Source organism: Pongo abelii, chromosome 21 (assembly GCF_028885655.2).
Source record: "Pongo abelii isolate AG06213 chromosome 21, NHGRI_mPonAbe1-v2.0_pri, whole genome shotgun sequence".
Classification (NCBI taxonomy): Eukaryota; Metazoa; Chordata; class Mammalia; order Primates; family Hominidae; genus Pongo; species Pongo abelii.
In genome coordinates, this window is record NC_072006.2 from 11864959 (window position 1) to 11870837 (window position 5879).

The 5879-nt window shown below is 40.6% G+C and overlaps 1 non-coding gene across 1 annotated transcript; it reads left to right on the forward strand.

The window, feature by feature from the left end:
- Window positions 1-1925: 1925 nt before the first annotated feature.
- Window positions 1926-2032, forward strand: LOC112130436 (U6 spliceosomal RNA). Its single transcript, XR_002912702.3, has one exon. It is a non-coding gene; the product is annotated as a U6 spliceosomal RNA (small nuclear RNA).
- Window positions 2033-5879: the final 3847 nt, after the last annotated feature.

Consider the following 5879-nt stretch of genomic DNA (forward strand, 5'->3'; position numbering starts at 1 on the left):
CCTCAGAAGTAACACCACACATCTACAACCATCCAATCTTTGACAAATCTGACAAAAACAAGAAATGGAGGAAGGATTCTCTATTTAATAAATGGTGCTGGGGAAGGAAACTGGCTAGCCATACGTAGAAACCTGAAAATGGATCCCTTCCTTATGCCTTATACAAAAATTAATTCAAGATGGATTAAAGACTTAAATGTTAGACCTAAAACCATAAAAATCCTAGAAGAAAACCTAGGCATTACCATTCAGGACATAGGCATGGGCAAGGACTTCATGTCTAAAACACCAAAAGCAATGGCAACAAAAGCCAAAATAGACAAATGGGATCTAATTAAACTAAAGAGCTTCTGCATGGCAAAAGAAACTACCATCAGAGTGAACAGGCAGCCTACAGAATGGGAGAAAATTTTTGCAATCTACCCATCTGACAAAGGGCTAATATCCAGAATCTACAAAGAACTTAAACAAATTTACAAGTAAAAATCAAACAACCCCATTAAAAAGTGGGCAAAGGATATAAACAGACACTTCTCAAAAGAAGACATTTATGCAGCCAACAGACACATCAAAAAATGCTCATCATCACTGGTCATCAGAGAAATGCAAATCAAAACCACAATGAGATACCATCTCATGCCAGTTAGGATGGCAATCATGAAAAAGTCAGGAAACAACAGGTGCTGGAGAGGATGTGGAGAAATAGGAACACTTTTACACTGTTGGTAGGACTGTAAACTAGTTCAACCATTGTGGAAGACAGTGTGGCGATTCCTCAGGGATCTAGAACTAGAAATACCATTTGACCCAGCAATCCCATTACTGGGTATATACCCAAAGGATTATAAATCATGCTACTACAAAGACACATGCACACCTATGTTTATTGCAGCACTATTCACAATAGTAAAGACTTGGAACCAGCTCAAATGTCCATCAATGATAGACTGGATTAAGAAAATGTGGCACATATACACCATGGAATACTATGCAGCCATAAAAAAGGATGATTCATGTCCTTTGTAGGGACATGGATGAAGCTGGAAACCATCATTCTGAGCAAACTATCACAAGGACAGAAAACCAAACACCACATATTCTCACTCATAGGTGGGAATTGAACAATGAGAACACTTGGACACAGGGCAGGGAACATCACACACTGGAGCCTGTCGTGGGGTGGGGGACTGGGGGAGGGATAGCACTGGGAGAAACACCTAATGTAAATGATGAGTTAATGGGTGCAGTAAACCAACATGGCACATGTATACATATGTAAGAAACCTGCAAGTACTGCACATGTACCCTAAAACTTAAAGTATAATAATAAAAATAAATAAATAAAAATTAAAAGAACAGAAGTACCACTCAACCCAGCAATCCCATTACTGAGAATATACCCAGAGGAATATAAATCATTCTACCATAAAGACACATGCATGTATGTGTTCATCACAGCACTACACAATACCAAAGTCAGGGAATCAACCTAAATGCCCATCAAGGGTAGACTGGATAAAGAATATGTGGCACATATACATCATGGAATACTACACAGCCATAAAAATGAATGAGATCATGACCTTTGCAGAGGCATGGATGGAGCTGGAGGTCATAATCCTAAATCAACTAACATAGGAACAGGAAATCAAGCACTGCATGTTCTCACTTGTGAGATGGAGCTAAACACTGAGTACACATGGACACAAAGAAGAGAACAACAGACATCTGGATCTACTTGAGGGTGGAGGGTGAGAGGGGGGAGAGGATCAAAAACTACCTATCAGGTACTATGCTTATCACCTTGGTGATTAAATGATCCATACACCAAACCCCCGTGACCCGCAATTTACCTATATAACAAACCTACCTGCACATGCACCTCTGAACCTAAAATAAAAGTGTTTTTTAAAAAAGTGAATCTGGTGCTCCCCTCAGCAGCACATATACTAAAATTGGAACATTACAGAGAAGATCAGCATGGCCCCTGCGCAAGGATGACGTGCAAATTCGTGAAGCGTTCCATATTTTTGACACCATCTGCAGCCTCTGTAAACTTTAAAGGGCCTGCAGAGAATGCCATGCTTCTGGATGATGATTGGTGATCTTGTCTTCAGATGAAAAGTATTTGTGTTGTGATAAGGGTGTTGGGGTAAGGGACTCTGTGTGCTGTGCCTTTTCTCTAGCCGGGTGGTACTATAATGAGTCTAGGAGGAGAAACATCAGCATTAACAGGAGACTTGCTATAAGAAGCTAATTCATGGACTCTTTTCAAACCTGCAAAATTTTATTACAGTGAGGCCTAGAATATCAAATAATTTATATGCACATTGAAGCTTGAGAGGCAGAGCTTAGCTAAGTGACTCTCAGCCCAGTCTTCCAATAGGATCACATGGACAATTTGAAGATAAGTCATCCCCTGTGCCCTCCCCACAAATCCTGTTTATTATTCTGGGTGGAAACACTTCTGTTTTTTAAATTAAATTCCTCACATATTACAGTGAGGTCAAGGTCAAGCATGAGGACTTCCAGATACTTTAATGAGAGGAACTATTAACATTCAAGGATGTGGCCATAGAATTCTCTGCAGAAGAGTGGAAATGCCTGGACCCTGCCCAGCAGAATTGATACAGAGATGTGATGTTGCAGAACTACAGAAACCTGGGTGTTGCTATCTGTAACCCAGACCTGGTCACCTGTCTGGAGCAAAGAAAAGAGCCCTACAATGTGAAGATATATGAGACAGTAGCCAAACCCCCAGGTAGGTGACAGTGAATGAAATGAGGACACAGGCAAGGGGACTAAGGTCAAGGAGGAAGCCAGGCCTTAAAGTGTAGTTTGGGAAGCTCTGCTCCAATGAAAATAATTTCTGAAAAGGCTACATTTTTTTCTCATATACACCAACGGGGCATCTTCTGTCTCACGCTGTTAAATCTTCTAAGTATCCTCTTTTTTCTTTACTGATCTTCCTTCAAGTTTACAGGGAAAACCAATGTCCACTTTATCATTTGTAAGGGGCTGCATGATCTGACTGCAGTTCAACTGCTTTTGGAGACACAGGAATATTTGTATATTGAGGAGCTCTATGTCGAAGTATTTTTTCAAATATTCATTTTGGATGATGTCTAAAATGTGTAAGGTGAGTAGTGGACATATTAGAATTTGGTTCAGAAATCCCAGGAACACTAGGGACAGATGTTGCATCTCTTCTGCTTAGTGATTTTTAATCCTATAGAGGTTACAAATATAATTCTACAAAAATTCTTACTCAGCAATTTTATCAGAACAATAAACGTTTTTCTAAATATTAAAAAATGTACTGTTATTTCAAAATGTTATCGTTTTAGTATGTAATTTAAACTCTATAGGTGCAAATTCTCAAATTAAATATAGTATAAAGCACAGGTTTCCAACATTTTGGCTTCCCTGGGCCACATTGGAAGAAGACTTGTCTTGAGCCACACATAAAATACACTAACACTAATAATAGCTGATAAGCTTAAAACGAAGATTCGTGAATAATTTTTGTGATATACACCACCATAGATAAGCAAAAAAGTCCTTGCATTCAAAGGGTTGGTCACCAGATTAAAGTATCTACTCACCTTCTAGATTTCTTAAGTGCCCTATGTCATTAACCAGCTTAGAACATTGCTAAGTGTATATTATGCTCTCAATCGTTACCTTATTTCTTAATAACTATTATCTTACAATTTTGTCTTATTTAGTAGGAAGCCTAACTGAGATTCTGTCATCGAGATATATCTATCTATATCTGTATAAAAATGGCTGTCACACACACACACACACACACACACACCCCTATATAAGTTATATATGTGTATAGTAAATTCTTAACATTGTTGATAGATTCTTGGAAACTGTAAGTGAAGTAATATATAATTTAAGAAAACTGATTTTAGGTCTGGGCACGGTGGCTCACGCCTGTAATCCCACCACTTTGGGAGGCCAAGGTGGGCGGATCAGGAGGTCAGGAGTTCGAGACCAGCCTGGCCAACGTGGCAAAATCCTCTCTACTAAAAATACAAAAAATTAGCCGGGCATGGTGGTGGGCACCTGTAATCCAGCTACTTGGGAGGCTGATGCAGAAGAATCACTTGAACCCCAATACTGACATAGTAGTTAAAGTGTGTGTGGAAAAGAATTCAGGGAATAGTTTAATTACTACTTCAGCAGGCTGGTAAAGGTTGCAGTGAGCCGAGATCACACCATTGCACCCCAGTCTGGGCGACGAGCAAAACTCTGCCTCAGAAAAACAAACCAAAAGAAAGAAAAAAGTAAACTAGTTTTACCAGAGTTTAATTGATACAAACAAGAGTTACATTTAGTGTATAAAAATATCGTTTCATTTAAAGTTGCAGTTTTCAAGAACCTCTTTTGAACATTAGGTGAGGACTTACTGGACGTCTGTGTTTGTGTGATATGATTTTTCTGATAAATAAAAATTGCATAACTATACGAAAAAAAAGTAAATCTGGTTCTTGTGTCCATTGAGTCTCCTGGCTCCAGGCCAGATGTGAAGGACATTGTGGGAACTGTAGCCTTGGAACCCCACAACAGAGGCCCCACACTACACCCTAACACCCATCTCCTGCTCCTGCCTGTCTTCTACGTGAGGTTAAAACACAACTGGGGGGCCTGTTAGTGGGGGCAACTAAAAGACACCCCACTAGAACCAGGGAATAAGACTTCCATTGAAGGGCTCAGGAGGAAGACATATCAGGACAATGCAGGGCACTTGTGATGGAAATGAATAAAAACCATCACGTTTTTGCCAAAAAGGTTACGTAGATGCAAAGTTACAGTTTGGGCTGGTGACCCAGAACAAGCACAGCTGCAGGATGTCTCAGGAATCCTCTAAGCTTCCCATCACAGAAACCGTGAAATCTCTGAAGCCGTCCAGGGAGTGAAAAATAAGCCGGCACATAGGGTCACGAGCACCCGGCATCAAAGACAGGAATTGTGTTCAGAACAGCAGCAGACGCACTGCCCCCTTCTTCCCACAGATCCAAACGTGAGAGAGGAGATGTAAAGAATTTTAACTGACATATCCCTTTCCTGGGATTATTCACAAATTTTGCCACATTTGCATGCTGTGTGCAGCTCTCTTAAAGTATTTTCATCTTCGTTTATTCATTTCTTTAAACCTTTGTAAATGCACCACGAGCAGGTTTTCCGGTTCTAAAAAATAAAATAAAGTCAGTGAAGTAGATGCCAGTGGCAGGCAAGAGCAGAAAGGCCAGAGAGGCCAGCTTTTCTCTCATCATATTCGTGGTAGAAGTTCCTGTCAATCAACATTGTGATAGCATCAGTCTTAAGCATTTCCTCAGACACTAGAGGCTCCACCAGAGATACCCAGGTGTTGCAGGACCTGTGCAGGCTGAGAGATAAACCTTCAGAGCTCATGAGAAGAAAGTCATCTACCCTTCTAGTTATTCTAGATGGGCCCCCATCTCAGGGGGAGCCCCAGCAGCAGAAAGCCTTATTAAGATTAAAATTAGCTAGGAAGGAAACAAAAGATAAACTTTTCCTCCTTCTTCCTCTTTAAAGCAGAATGAATTATCTACTGGATTCGGAATGGTACAGCTCCTAGGGAACTGCGTGACAGGAAGGTCTGCCTGTGGCCAGCTGAGGGAGGAGGAAGAAAGCAATGAGAGAAGCCAGATCGAGACCACAGATGCTGCAGCTGAGGTTCATTCAGTCAAGTCTCAGACCTAGCAAGAGCAACTTCCCACAGTAACATTTTTCATCCCTGAAGCACTTCACATTGAGCTAGTAACCCTTCCTTTAAGAGATTATATAGGTTTTGATAAAGATGTGAGGAAAGTGAGCTGGAGGGCTTTGGACACCTAGAATAA